The sequence below is a fragment of the Carassius auratus genome, chromosome 26 (assembly GCF_003368295.1).
Source record: "Carassius auratus strain Wakin chromosome 26, ASM336829v1, whole genome shotgun sequence".
Classification (NCBI taxonomy): Eukaryota; Metazoa; Chordata; class Actinopteri; order Cypriniformes; family Cyprinidae; genus Carassius; species Carassius auratus.
The window spans coordinates 7,322,492-7,339,064 of NC_039268.1; the positions used below are offsets into that span (position 1 = coordinate 7,322,492).

Below are 16,573 nucleotides of genomic sequence, written 5' to 3' on the forward strand. Positions count from 1 at the left end.
ATCGATTTTTTTATTTCATTTAATTAAGCGCGTCTTCTTGCGCTTTAATAGAAAAATACACCTATCCAATTTGAATAGTAAACCGTTTTTTGCGTATTTAAGCAAAACCACGTGCGAGTAACGACACTATTCAGTGCGCTGTTACTCAGCCGCGTCTCTGTAGATATTTAAAAGTGCTCTATGTTCGAAGAAAAGTGGATATTTAAGTTAAGTGTGTCAAGTTCACGAGTCAGGTAAGTAGCATTGAAAACATATTTGTATTTAGACTGAATTTATCAAAATATGTATATTAAAAAGGTGTCAACGTTTTAATTAAAACTTCTATATACAGTACACAGACGTTCAATAGATATGCAAAAACATCGAATAAGCATTGTATGAATTATATGTCAGAGGGAAATGAACTGGGAAAAGAAGAGAAACAGATGAGTCCTCTGCTCAATCTATTATCTAACCTGTGTTGCAGCCTGGAATTAAACCACGCTATGCTGGTTTGGTCTGGCCAGAGGAGAACTGGCCCCCGACTGAACCTGGATTCTCTAGTCTAAAGGATATTTTCTCCATTACTGTCACCGATAGAGTTTTGGGTCCTTGCCTCTGTCGCCTTTGGCTTGCCTTGCTTATTTGGGGATGCTTGACTGATTACACTATTTGCAATGCTGAACTGAACTGAACAATGAGAGCTGAACTGGATGATGATTTCACTCAATCATCAATTAACTGAATTTAGTTGGAAAAATGACTTATTGTCCTCTTGCATTATTGACAAACTATTTTCCTGTTTGACTGTGGAAAGGTGCTTCGACACAATCGGTATTGTAAAGTGCCATTTCAATATAGATGACTTGTCACTTGACTTGATTTTATATAGGCTACTATAACACTTGATTAGTTTTTGTAATTGTGAACAGTAGTAATATTTGTAAATGTTTGTTTGCTAACATATAGTTACATTTTTTTAGTTTATTAAACAAAGTTTAAACTGAATTTTGCAGTTGTTTTACAGATGTAATGTTTGTCAACTAGAGCTTTAGGGGGATAGTTTGCCCACAAATGAAAATGTTCTGTTAATTTACTGTCCCTTAGGCCATCCAACATGTAGGTGACTTTTTTTTAAGCCTGTATGTTTAAAGTGTGAAGTGACGTGACATACAGCCAAGATGCTTCAAGAGATCTAACTGCAAAGCTACCTGAAAAACTATGTGTAAGTGCACCTAGGGCAAAAGCAAAGGATGGTCAGACCAAATATAGAAGTTAATTGATAAAGAAAATCTATTTATGACATCATTTTTGATAGCATCCTCATTTTACATTATTTTTACCCAAGTGACTAAAACTTTTTATAGTACTGTAAAAGTAACATTGCCACAGTTCTTCTGGATTGAGTCTGTCTCAGTTTGTTCTGTTTCTTCATGTTATTCTATATTCCATCTATTTTTAATTGCATCAATCTATCTATCACTGTGTGTGTGTGTGTGTATGTATATCATTATATCATATCATAAGCATCATTACATGGAACTGGCGAATGTATGGAAATGGCAAAAATGCACAGAATGCAGAATGTTTTTTAAAGATCATTATTTGGTGTAACAGAATATGTTGATGCTTTAATGTAAAAAAAAAAAAAAACATAATTTTTTTAAATACACACGCAAACTCTGCATTTAAACATTCACAATAGCAAATACTTACACTAATAACAAAACTTACAGTAGCTGATTCAGAAGCGCCAGATTGTCGTTGCAAAGTCAGAATGACCTCCTCTCCTAGGTTCACGAAACAGTCATCTATAAAATGCGTTTCTGTTCTGTAGGTAATCTTAAAGATTCCTAAATGCATGTAGTTTCGGAAGGCCAAATAAAGTGCTTTTGTTTTCGCCTAGATACACACTGCATCTCTCTGACATGGCTGCTTCAACACTAACTGCAGTTACTGAAACCACAACTTCTTTCTTTTCAGATATTTCCACATAGTGATGTAGACATGTGGGGGCGTGTTTGAATGAGCCGTTGTAGGGGGCGTGGCAGAGTCTTAACTTTGATAAAGAATATCTCTTTGGATTTGAGACTTTAGTCTTTGCATCTTTACGGATCTTTGTTATGCACCAAGAGCTTGTAACACTCCAAAGAGAAAGGAAAAATTGAAATCGCATCATATGACCCCTTTAAACAAACTGTAGAAGGTTTTATTATAACCTACAAATGGCTTGCTTATGCAAGATGTATAGCAAACATGTTTAATAGTTTTTTTCAAATTACATATAGTTTTATTGTCCATGTTGTACCATGCACAATAAAAAACATCTTCATCCTAAGATGTTTCATTCATTTATTCCTTATAGTTATAGTTATATTATGCAGTCTATTGTACAGTTGCAGTCTATTGTACAGTTGTACAGTACTATTGTACAGTTCATCATAACTTATGATGAACTGTTTTAATTAACTGTTTACTGCAGCAGAATTCAATTATATGCAAATTAAGGTGCCAGTTTTTCTAGTGAGCCGAATTTGAACAATACACAAAATAAATGCAGAATGAAATTTGTTTCCCTCTCATGCTCACTCTCTCTCTCTCTCTCTCTCTCTCTCTCTCTCTCTCTGTCACACACACACACACACACACACACAAATACATACACACACGTTCACAGTCACAAAGATGTATGCATCATCAGTACCCCAGTTCCCACAGTGATATGTAAATGAGGGCATTAATTTGCTTTAGTTGCAGAAAGTGCTCAGGTAACCACAGACCCGGCAACCCTTGCATACAAACACTCGCACACACATAAAGAAGAGCTATTTCTGGATACATCATTAATCTACCATGTACACATGTAAGGTTGTATGTATAATGCATCATACCCCCCCAAAAAACAGGATATATAGAGGTATTCAATGCTCTCAATCAGAATGTCAGCATAAGAGCAGGAGACACTCGACATTTTGCACCAAATTAACACACAGCGAGACACATGCACTCACACACAAACACAACATCAGTGCTGACATTTAGTTAATCTTGAGCTGGCCTTTGAAAATGAAAGAGAAAAAGGAGTAAGAGAAACTGCTATCATCTGTGGTGTGTATCCTTCGGTGAACTGTTGATTAAAGATTACTCAGTGTTCTTCATCACTGTTTAGAAGCTCATACGATTTATGTGCGTGTGTTTTCTCTAAAAAGGTTGGTGCTCTGTAATCCTCACACTAATCTGATTTCTTGTGTTAGTGTGAGCACGTGAAAAAGAAATAGAAAAAAACCCACCAAACCCGTCCCATCCCCCATATATTCATCCCTTCTATCTCTCTCTAATGCACACAAACTTGTGCACACACATACACACATAGAGGGCATTATGGGTCTATTTTCCTTTTTTTTGTCAGCCAAATTCATTGCAATGTAAGAGACTTTCTCACATACTGATGAACTCCAGCTGACTTCCTAATACTGTACATGAACCCATCTACATTTATTTTAAATAAAAAACAAATAATTCAACAGATTTGCAAAACGAACACACATTTACAAATACACACAAAGGGCTGTTGGTCACAGTTCATCTATGTGTGAGCTTAATCTATTCTTATGTGCAACTGAAGTGACCATAATCGGATATTTTTATTATATTCACTCTGTTACACATCTGAAAACCCACACACATGCTCCCACTTTCTCTATGATTGAGTGATTACATTTATGTGGTTTCTCATATTTTCTGTCAATCAAAGATATACAGTAGTTTTTGTATACATTGTGTATATTTAACATTAGGCACAAATTTGTGAACAAAAACTTTTATTTTGTATGTGTTTAATCATGATTAATAGTTTGACAGAACTAATATGTATATGTATATATATATATATATATATATATATATATATATATATATATATATATATATATAAATTAGACTAAACTATATTTTATGTAACTGAATTGAAGAAGTTATCATGCAGTCTTAAAGAAAAAGAATACATGACTTAGCTACTTGTAAGACTCTAAACATTTTATGCAACTGGCCACAGAATTTGTTAATTCTCATTTTGAACAAAGTTTCTATAGCTCATGAACTGAGTTTTTGTACTACAGTATATAACAGGATACTAAAACTTGAATTTTTTTTTTTTTTTTTTTTTTTTTACATTGTGGGGTCCAGCCTGTAAATGATGTTTATCTGGAAGTTTAACAATGCCAACAGATTTTCTGTAAAGGGTAGGTTTAGGGTTAGGGGATAGAAAATATTGTTTGGTGAGTATAAAAGTAATAGATGTCTATGGAAATTCCCCACATTTCACAGAAACAAACGTGTGTGTGTGTGTGTGTGTGTGTGTGTGTGTGTGTGTGTGTGTGTGTGTTTAGTAAACAAGAGAGACATATAACCAGCACTTTTAAATGTCTGGGAAAGTTATTTGTGTTTTCTTTGGCTCAAAGACCACTCTAAATCCCTCTCACACAAGTGAGCGTAGAGCAAGGATGTAAAGATCTGAGGTGAAGCTGAAACAGAGTGATTACAAAACTCGGAGCGGAGAGGGGAAATTGCTGTCAACCCACTCCCACACCTTGGATTCTATTGGGAATATTTCCATGAGCAGAGAAAAGAATCTACCAGCTTACTGGCCAAATTTTGTCTGAAAGTGAGTCACTCGATATTAATTTCCTATTTATTGAACCGTTGTGTAAAAGCAATATCACACTCGCTAAGTTAAATCTCTGCAACCAATCTCCATTTTGTTGTTTTGTCTGGCTCCTCCAGAATATTCTGGTGCCTTTAACTTAATTATCTGGCCATTTCTATTTTGGGCTACTCCTGGGGACAAAAATTATCTAGCCAGTCAAGTTCATCTTTAGAAAGAACATGGCAGAACTGTTCCACTTCCTTCCATTAAATCAAGCACAAAACTGGCTGAGGCAGGCATGGTTGAATACATAATACATATGATTTTCTTTATAAGAAAACACAGAACAACAATCTATGAACCAGGAATGGATTAACTGATGTTGGATTGAGCTTGAGGATATAAAGGTGCACTTAATAAAAGCATGAAGGTGTTCTTACCTTTTGATGTCCCACATGCTGCTGGTCAGAGTTATGGAAGCTGGTATGACACAAAAAGAAATTTTCACATCTTTCAGGTTTTACAATGTTAAAACATCAGCCTCCAGAGGAGGGCAGTAGCAGTCTCACAGCATGTGATAATGCCTTCAAATCAACAGAAAAAGTTTTGCCAAACAGAGGAGGACAGCCCCTGCTGTGTGTCTGCTTTCTATAGTGGTTTATTTGCACCTTCTATTTATAGATGATCTATGTGGAATATACTATCTTCATCTATCACTTTAATGCACTACCACATTCATAAGTACCACCTCTAATAAAGAGATGGAGAGAAAGGAGAGTGAGAAAAAGAAAGGGATAGTTATTGAGCGACTGAGAGAGGAGAGGGGAAAAACGATCTAATGCATCTAATGCAGCTCCAGTTTAACACATTAAAGCAGACAAACGCAAACACACACACACAAGCAAGACAGACATGAGGAATGAATCAAGGAGTGAAAGAAGAGAAAAAACAATAGAGAGGAAGAGAGAGAGACAGAAAGAGTGAGAGAAACACCAACAGAGGAAGAGGGAGAGACAGAGAGTGAGAGATGAGGTAAGTATGTATTTTTAGTGAATTACATCTTCAGCGTCAGAAAGAGTTGGATGCATCTGTGAGTAGCTCTCAATAATGCAGCAGTGTATGCACTATAAAACACACGCACTCTTAACGCGCTAAATCCGCTGAGGTTTTATGGTCATATACAGTATTCATGTGCGCGTTATTTGCTGCAAGGCTTGACAGCAGCTGGTCAGAGAGAAGCTACTTCAGGACCAACTGTGTGAGAACACAGGAAGAGGGAAACAGGGGTTTGGGGAATATAGAGAGGCATTTGTATTGCACATGTTAAAAGGGAAGTGGTCTAAAGCATCTAAGAGTGGCTCTGGTCCAAATCCTAATGAGCTGCCTACTGAGGCCACATTTTAAGACATCTTCATACTTACGATGGCTGTTACACAAAGTAAGCAGCGAGACTGTGTTATTTTTGATATTCCTCATTTAGGCTGAATTGTAGGGCATGTAGCGTAAGACTCCAAAATGCATTGCAAAGATCTAAGTGAAAACTCCATCCAAATTGCTGGATGAAGTTAGAGAAATGTTGCCTGTAAGTTGCATTTATTTCTTGAAAATACAGTAATATTGTACTGTGATTACAACATAAAAACTGTTTTTTTATTTTTATATTATTTATTTATTCATGTGATGGCAAAGATGATTTCTCCAGCCATTTTTTATATGTTACGAACATTCATACTTGTTGATTTGTTATGAGCAGCTATATGTGCCAAGAGAATGTGCGTATGTCAATTACTGTATATATAGCCTTATAAGTAGGATATGACAATATCTTTATCCATACACCAATAATTATATCTTCATATAGGAGCAAGATGTCATATATCACACGTCCGTATGGGTTTCGATAGTGCCAAAAAATAGGTGTGTGCAATACTGAAAAAAAAGAAAAAAAGAAATCAAAATATTTTTTGGGATTTAATCGCTAACGATAATTAGACGATATTTTGTGAGTGTGTTATTGTGCTGGTATCTTAAGCTCTGCCGTGGACAATTAACTCCTAAAAATTTTTTATATTCTTCATATTCTGTGTGGTGGTCAGTTCACACTTTAAATAAAATAAATTTAACATAAATTTATCTTTTCCAATAAGTTTAAATTTACTTTTAAGTTTACTTACAGTTTAATGCAAGACATGATTGCATTTAACCCTGCAATTACAAATGCATAAATAATGTTTTGGTACAGGTATATTAACCATAAAACATTGAATACTTATATTTGAAATAATTTAAATAATAAAATACATTTTGAATGTGAAATCAAAACCGCCAGCAGGGGGCAAGTGAGTCATTGCGAGTGAACCGAATAATTTAAATGGTTGATTCATTTAGGAACAAATTTTTGTTGTCGAAATAGAGCAAAAACAGACAATATGGTGTCTAAAATGTAAGTCTCTTAATTAACATCTTGTTTATTGAACTGCTGTGAAAAATCAACATCACATTTGTAATAATATTTGGAGAAAAACCGCACTCTTTGTGTGAAATTGATTATTAAGTATATAAAATGATATAAATGTATACTGCCCTACAAAGGCAAAGTGCAGTAACTATGCAAACACTAAACTGAGAAAAATGGCTTTAAAATTTTTACATCAGCCAGTCAAACATGTTGTGGGTAAATCAGTGGCAATGCATTCATTTAAAGCCTTTTTAGGTTTAATTTTTTTATAGACAAAAACCATGACCATTGATGTGACCTTTGACCACTAAAATGCAGATACTGCACTCTGACTTTGTATGACCTTATACAACTAAAACACTATTGCAAAAGCAAAGTGCAGTATCTACAAACTAAATCAGATAAAAAAACTAGTTTATCCAGCTTTCTTTTTGTGTTTCTTACTACAGGATGATTGTTTTTATTAACTTTAATATGTTTTATTGGTGTTTGCATGTTGTGAATGTTAAAAATGAGGTAAGCCTCAAGATTATCTTATCGCAATGCTCCTTTCACCACAAAGAGTTTTGCTCATTTTATTTAAATAGAATTAATTACAGACCAAGTAGTTAAAATCCACACAATTTAAACGTTTCCTATAACTAAGGATGCCATAAAGGAAAATAAGGGATAATTGTAATTCTTTATAGGAAAATAAGGGACAGAATAAGGGATGCTCAAAATATGTGTACTGTACCACATCAATATCTGCAGTTAAGTATATAAAAGGTGCATACAATTTTCTCAGAAAAAAAAAATAATAAAAATATTATAAATCAGATTATTATTACGTTGTCAGAGTGGATATGAAGGCTGTTTAATTTGATAATGGATGGCTAGTTAATGATAACTGACTATAAAGCTGTCATTTGCCTTGCTAGGAGTTAATATTTTGCTATCTACCTTACCCATCTTTGGATATTTGCATTTAAACGCAATTTCAACCATCATTTACCACGAGATACCAAGGCAGACCGTGCAGTATCTGTGGTGTCTATCTGTGGGAAAACAAAGCCAGAATGCAGTAACTTCACTTACTGGGGTTTGCCTTGGTATTAGTTTGGATTTTGTAGTTACTGCAATTTTGACACACTCGTTTCTGTGATATGGGACAAAATTGAACCAGGAGACTTTGTCACAAGACAGAACAGATGTCACAAAGCCCATTTTAGGACTTAACTCAATTGTAGTTACTGTGCTTTGCCTTTTTACGGCAGTATACATATTCTGCCATCATGTCTTGAATTTGTGATCATTCTAAATGTATTTTAATAGATAGAATCATGCAGCAAAAGAACACACTCTCTAAATGTGCTTGCGCACTAGTCTAGACTTCACGTAATGTATGCGTGTTTTGAATGTTTTTTGCTAAATACTTGATAATGTCAAATTGCACACCATTAAAACAACAATTAGGATATTATCGCAGACGATATACATCGCAAACCCTTAATAGCTACTGTATATACAGACTATATCTGATAAACTGACATTCAATAAGGTGAATCACTTTCACTTTCAGGCTTCCACCCAATTTTTGTATACATTGATTTGAGGCAACGTTATCTGACAATCGGCACAACACTGAACAAGGCAGGTTTTTAGAAAAAATCATAATTTTTTAAATTATTTTTTTTAAATTGTAGCATTTTATTTGTTAATAGATTAGCAACATGCTAACTTTATAAATATCTAAAACAATTATAGGTTGTGTATTTTGGAAGCTGCTGTTGCTGACCTATTCTTTGTGATGTAAAGTGTTCCAAATCAGTCATTTATGACTTGGCATGCTGCCTTAGTTAGCTAGCCTCATTGGGTTTTGGACAGAACCGGTGTGTGTGTGAATGTGTGTGAATGCAAACAACTTACATGTGCTAATATGAGTTTAAACTGAATATAAACTCAGCAGTCTCTCGCTGGGTGAAAGAAGGACAGACTCCACAGGACTCTCCTGAAAGATGAAAAACTCATTAAACACACACACACACACGCACACACAGCCCTTTTAAATCCTTCTCTCTCAAACATCCACACACTCTCTGAAAGCATTAGTTGGGATTTGACTGTTTTATGATTTTTTCGGTCTACTTTGGAAACAGCTGACTCAGGTATTCTCCCACTAAAACTCTGCGATCAACAGACATCTGTCTGAATATGGGGGTCTTACTGTGAGCTTGTCACTCGAGTAAAATGGAAATTTTGTCTATTATAGACTCTGCATGACAGAAAATGGTCATATATTCTTCATTGTATACAGTATATAGACCTATACAATACCATTCAAAAGTTTGGGTCAGTAAGCTTTTGTTTTGTTTATTTGTTTTGAAGAAATTAAAACTTTTATTCAACAAGGATCCACTGAATTTATTTAAAAACGTTTACATTAAAGAAATTTGATAATGTTACCCAAAAAACTATATTTCTTGGTGTTCCTGTGGCTCGGTGGTAGAGCATTGCGTTAGCAGTGCAAAAGGTTGTGGGTTTGATTCCCAGAGAACACACATACTGGTAAAAAAATGGGTAGCCTGAATTCAAAATGCATACATGTCAATTTAAAATAGGACTAAATGCTGTTCTTTTAAGCAGCACAAATGTTTTCAACTTTATACTAATAATACATGTTTTTTGAACAACAAACCATTATATTAGAATCATTTCTGAAGAATCATGTGACACATAAGATTGGAGTAATGGCTGCTTTACGGTCACAAAAATAAATTACATTTTAAAATTAATTAAAACAGAAAAACTTTTTTGAACTGTTGTAATAGTTCAGTATTCTTTACTGCTTTCATTGTATTTTTTTTATCAAATAAATGCAACCTTGGTGAAGAGATTTATTTAAAAAAACAGTTTTTTTAAACATTAAAAATATTACTGACCCCAAACTTTTTAACAGTGTGTATTTTCAGTGTATGTGTATACGTACGGTGAGACCCAAACATCTGAATTTTTTTCTAAATGAATAAAAGGTACATTTGAAAATGTAATTGCTATTTGATATTTCCACTCAAGCTGACATCGTCCCCCACAGTTTCTGCAAAACCTGATGATTCCTGTTATCCAGCATTTGAGAATGTTCCACTGAGCATCTTATGTGCTTTGATGGAAGAAACAACATCTGGACTTTGGTACAAATTTGTTTACATTTAATCAGTGATTATTAGAAATAATGCAAAAATATGTAATTTCATGCAAAAATAAACAAATAAATAACACTGTAGTCTCAGTGTAGTGTAGAGTTTTTGGCCATACTGTATACTGAACCATTTGCAAACATCTGGATTGGACCTATTTTTAAATGAGGAATATAAATGCAAGAGATCACGCTCAAGTGTGAGATTGCTGTGACAGATGGGGTGTATTTTGGATTTTAAGAGCAGATTGGTGTGAATGCAGTAAGAACTTGTGGCCACTAGGCTGTGCTGTTCACTTTCATTCACCTATCAAAATATTGATCACGAACTGGTTGTAAAATTACCTGAGAAATGTTTTGGGAACAAAAATTCACCATTGCCTATTTATTATGCAATATGTTTACGCAATACATATTCCATAGGGTCTAATATGCGAAGTGTGCATGCTCATATGAGTTCCTAAGTGAGACAATAAATAGACTGAAAAGCCTAAAACAGTCAGCTCTTTGTGTGTGTGTGTGTGTGTGTGTGTGTGTGTGTGTGTGTGTGTGTGTGTGTGTGTGTGTGTGTGTGTGTGTGTTTGAGAGAGAGAGAGACCGAAAGGGTTCAGTGAGAAAGAGAGAAGACATTTCACCCCCTCACTGAATGGAGGTTTTATTGATCTCAGTGGACATCAGCGCCTTCCAGCATGGCATTGTACAGAAAGGCACATTAAAACATCTAAACAGTGTTAGAGCGTGGCATATGAGATAAGACAAGTCTTGACTACCGGCTATGAGAGAAAAAAAAAGATGCAAAAGTGGCCTTTTGATGTTTTTAACTGCACTGGATGTGCATTCTTCATATTTAGAGAAGACAAGTATACTGTACAGAAGATGAAACATGAACTGAACACCACTGTCTTCATGCCAGGCCCAGAAGGAATCTGATGACTTTTTTGCATCTTCCGTGCTGATATTACAGAATTCAAACAAAGTAAAATGTGATATCGAGCTGATATGACTATGCTTATTACTGATAGCCAAAAGCATTATCAAATTATACAAAATATTTCATAACCTAAAACACAAGAGACAGCATAAGTGCATTCCAATTTTGTGGAGATCTGCACAGATTTAGATTGTTACTGTTCACATATTCTAAGGGTTTAAAGTTTAAAGATTGATCTCTGCCATGTGCCTCATTTCAGTTTTCACTATTCATTCCCATTCTTTTTACCTTGCTTGTTAGTTTTTCCAAGCTGTAAAACTACCATATGAAGATCTCACTTACCTCTGTGTTCTATTTGAGTGGATCTGGAAAACAGAGAGAGAAAGAGGGAGAAAAAAAATGAGAGTGAGATGAATACAGTCATCCAAAATGACAGCATTACACCAACACTTCATTATCATGCAACTGTTTACAAAAGATCAAAAATGCAGCCTCCATGAACTGTGGCAACATCAGATGCTCTGTCATAGTTGATGTAACGCAGTGATTCCCAACCAGGGCCATGCATACCCAAGAGAATACTTGGAAAGATTTAGATTTTGCCTTGTTAAACCTCTAAAACAGAAACTATGGCTTTAAAATGAAATATTTTAGAGCTTATTCAATGATTCAAATAATGTTAACAATTTTTGCAGATAATATTTTCAGTTATTTTAAAGAAAAAAATGATGTGTCAGTTTGGTCAATTTGTGTCAATTAAAATAAATAAATAAATAAATAAATAATTTTGAGTTAGAATGCAAAAACACCAGTTAAGACATTTATGTTGTTTCAAATGATTTAGCTTTACAATTGCAGGAATAAATGACCAATTTAAATAATTATAATAATTTAAAAATGATGACAAGAAGAGTTAAATTAGAAACATTTCCAGTTTGGGGTCAATGAAAGGGTATTTAAGACTAAAAAAGGTTGGGAAACACTAATTTAATGTCTCACTATCACACTGCAAAACTGCGATTAATATGTAAAATCATTTAGGGATCAACTTCTCGAAAGGTCAAAGGTCACGTCAAGTCAATCCAAGCGTAGTAAAAGAGACATGCATATGTTTGAGCGAAAATGGAGCAGGTCATGACTGTGACCAAGGCCTGTCAATCTTGAACTCAGAAACAGACCGAGTTTTCTCTGTTGCTCTCTTCTTTTCCCACATATCTTCTCTCTCACATTCGTACACACACTTTCACACCCACATCTTGAGAGAGTTGTTTGACTGTGTGCCTAATGATAATAGATGAGGTGTCAGGATGAAGGTGAGAGACACTAAGTCATCCTCACAGCACGAGGGAGAAACAGCTCATCTCTAGCTCTCTCTCTCTCTCTCTCTCTCTCTCTCTCATTTTCACTTCGCCTAAATCTACAGGCGCTAAAATGGGAGAAAAAGCTCCTATAGAGCTTCTGTTTGGAAACATCGCTGATGTTTTGCATTTTATTTTACTTTTACTTTTAAATAATGTGGCCATCTGTGTCTGAGTTATGGAAGAGAGAACTTGGATATTCAAACTGGGCTGTCTTTTCAGTACACATTAGAGCAGCGGGAAGAAGTCAGCACTTTACACGAGTCTTGTGAGAAAATGTCAAAATATGACAGGGCTGAACAGAAACAAAAAATTGCTTATGCAAGCCTCTTGTCTCTCAGAGAATCACTAGAGTAAAGTGACCTCCGGTTCTCAAGAGCAATCATATACATTCACAGGCATGAAGAGGTCCAAACTAACATAAAGCATAAGCATTATTTAATGTCATTCAGTTCCATCTTTGCTACATTTTTACAATTGCCAGAACTTCAGTGTAAAAAATACAGTGGCAATGTTTCACAAGATACATTTTGGTGACTGCATACATCATTAAACTGCATTATATTGGTGTAGTATTAAATTTCAGCTATTAAAATGCATTTGTTACTGTAAAATGTACTTATAATTAGCTGTACAATTGCATAAATGTCACATGACGGCCCCAAGATAACTTTAAATGCTCTCGCCAATGACTGTCATCACACAGAAACACCATCAGGGTAATAAACATAACACTAAAATAGCACTATGAACATAACCTAAACAACTTAAAATGTAACTTACAACACACCAATGTGCATACTGTAACTAAATAACATAAGAATATAACTTTAAAATTGTGAATCCTGGGAATTTCACTGTCCAGTATAGGCCTAATTATGAGATTCATATATATAAAATATTACTTAAAAAATCTGAATCCATAACGTACCTGTAGGTTATTGTCTGGTTAAATACAACAGGCTTTATTTTTTATCCATATATAATTAATTCGTTTTAGGCTACTTCTAAAATATTTTACAATGTATTAAAAAATGTATGTAATAATAATGAGACATATATTTAAAATAACATGTATTATCTTTTATAATATAATATAAGATTTTGTTGTGTAAGGTCTCTTACAGTTTTACTGAAGGACGTTATTCCTGATAATATTTGGACATTTTAACAGTGAGGTTTGTAATAGCCCGCAGTCACTGCAAGTTTGTAAGAAAACCATCAAAACTTGAAGACTTTTAATGAGTTCACCCTGTCCTAAAATGCTCGACAGAGCTCGCAACTCTAATAAATAATTCAATTTAACATCGGTCTGCACATTTACGGCTGAATAACGACATGTTCTGTGAAAGCACTATATGAAATCTTGGACATTTCTGAACTAACTGCCTAACAATAGTTTGTCTCTGACTGAATATCACTGCCCTCACACTCACACTCTCACACACACACACACACACACACACACTTGACCAAAGCACCGGACGACCTCGCTTTATTGTGAAGCTGCTGGAGCTCTTACCGGATTCTCCAGGTACAGTCGCGGTGCGAGGAGATCCCGGTGGAGATCCGTCTCTCTATCCGCCCAAGTGAGAGTCTAAGATCTGGTAACTCCGACAAAAAGACGAGTGCGGTCTGCACGGTTCTCAAAGACCCGACGTGTCCACGCGCATTGTCCGATTTAAGTGAAGAGCTTTAGAAGCTTTTGAAGTGGTGCGCTTTACGCGACGCGCTCGCGCTCGTGCCCTGCTTTTAAAAATACTCTCCAGACGCAGGTGGGCTATAGGGTCGCGCAAAGCCAGAGGAGTCAGAGCGCAAGTTCATCTCAACACAAATCTGATGAAGACACGAACAAAGATATGCAGGATGCTGCTCATACAGACACATGCGCGCGCGCGTAAAGGGGGTGACGATTTGGGATAGATTTTTTATTTAATTTTTTTTGGGTTTTGCAAATTTCAATAGCATTTAAGTGGCATTTTAACAGGAAATCCACCTTTTTGTGTGTGTGTGTGAAATGTAACAAAACAAAGAGGACCGATTTAACACAACTTCATGATAATACAAGCCCAAAGGGGAGCTCAGCCCAGAGCAATAGAAATCTCATCATCATTCATTAACTCATCAAAAGACAACACACACACACTCACGCACGCAAAAACGAACACACACACTGTGCATCTATTCTAGGACATCCCATGGCTTCATTAGATGGAGTGAGTGTGATCTCATTAACAACACAACACAATGGTTTAACAGCATACATATTCATGTAAATTCCATGAGCATTATTTTGCCGATGTATGAGATTCAGAATGTGTGTTTGTGCGAAAATAAAAACTAGGTCGTATAGCCCACCCAGAGCTTCCTGTTCTTATGGGGGCTGTGTACAGAAAACACACACAAACACATCAAACACTCAATTACACAACATGCAAACCACACTAAATGACCTAATACCAGCCTTCATCCCATCTCCATCTTTTGTTCACATATTCTGGCTGCCGGAGTGGATATATAAGACACAGATGATAAGAGAAGATGAATGATGAGCAGGCCCAGACATAATCTGTTCAGTTTTTTCCACACTTTCTGTAGTTTTTTGGTGGGGAAATCTGTAGAATGGAAATATAATAATATTTCAAATATGATATATTAAATAAAGGGAGCTGGAAGTACTGGACACTTTTATTGGAAGCTGAAAACATTATCAAATTTGCTGAAATGTTTAAGAAATGAAAGGGCAGGAGAATATGCAAAATTTGTGAATTATGGCATGACTAAAAATATTTACTTCTGGAAATGTATTTGTGTTAAAAGGAATATTTCAGCAAAAAAAATAATAACAATAATTTGCCCATCTACATGTAACCAAATTGTGTGTGTGTGTGTGTGTGTGTGTGTGTGTGTAGAGAGAGAGATAGAGAGAGTACATTAAGAAACTTTCATAATACACTTTGGGACAAGAAAGAACAAAAGAAAAACATCACTGTCAAAAAGTTTTAAGGGTTGGTAAGATTTGTATGCTTTTAATTTTACTGTATATTGAAATGACAATACTTTGGAATAATTACTATTTTTAATTTGTTAGAAAGAAGTCCCTTATGCACACCAAGACTGCATTTATATGATGGGGAAAATATGGTATAAAATAGTTATGTTGTGAAATATTATTATAATTTAAAACAACTGATTAAAAAGCATTATACAATTAGCTAAAATATTCAATAAATTCAAGGGTAAGATAATATGCAGATATTTGTGAATGATGACAAAACTAATAATATTTATTGCTGGAAATTTATTTGTATTTAAAGTCATAGTTCACCTAAAAATCAGCCATCATGTTCTCGCCTACATGATATTCTAAACCTGTATGACTATTCTTATATATATATATATATATATATATATATATATATATATATATATATATATATATATACACTTTTTTCAAAATATCTCATTCTGTGCTCAAAAAAAAAAATAGATGGAAAGTCATGACATGATGTGAGGATGAGTAAATTAATTTGTATTAATTTACTTTTTTGGGTGCAATATCCCTTTAAATCCTTTGACATGCCCCTCAGAGGTCGAGTGGTTGCAACTCAGCACCTAGCTCTAATAGGTGAGAGGTCAAAGAAGCACAGCCATAATTCTCTATGAATCAACCCCCTGGGAGTGTTAATGTGTGTGTGTTAGCCCCTATGTCAAGGAATTTATTAAAAACACACAAGAGTAAAATCAAGAGAGGGAAAATATAAGACTGTGCATGCAAGCCTAATTAAGAAGAAACACCTTTCTTCTCACTTCTTGTCTCGCTTTGTCTGAGTGTGAGATACGGAGACAATGTGCGTGAAGAAGGAGAATGTGTGTTGATTGTGAGCATGTGTGAGAGAGCGCTTATGTGTGAGTATGTGTGGTTGTGTGTGTGTCTCATCACCATACAGCTGAGACTGCAGGTGGTGGATCTTTCAGTGAAAGACAGTCTCACTTCTCATAAGAATCACTGCCAGATAACACACAC

The 16,573-nt window shown here is 35.1% G+C and overlaps 1 protein-coding gene across 10 annotated transcripts in view; it reads right to left on the reverse strand.

Annotated features, from left to right (window-relative positions):
* Positions 1–14,564, reverse strand: part of ptprdb (protein tyrosine phosphatase receptor type Db) — a 67,233-nt gene extending 52,669 nt beyond the window's left edge. For 4 of the 10 annotated variants that reach the window (XM_026203933.1, XM_026203929.1, XM_026203930.1 and 1 more), the window contains exons 1-4: positions 14,069–14,552; positions 11,531–11,553; positions 8,991–9,072; positions 5,065–5,104 (exon numbers count right to left, since the gene is read on the reverse strand). The gene's annotated coding sequence lies outside the window, so the exon portion shown is untranslated. Of the gene's footprint in view, positions 1–5,064; positions 5,105–8,990; positions 9,073–11,530; positions 11,554–14,068 lie in introns of all 10 variants that reach the window. The other 6 variants (XM_026203936.1, XM_026203935.1, XM_026203934.1 and 3 more) reach the window with 4 other exon arrangements.
* Between the last annotated feature and the right edge of the window lie 2,009 nt (positions 14,565–16,573).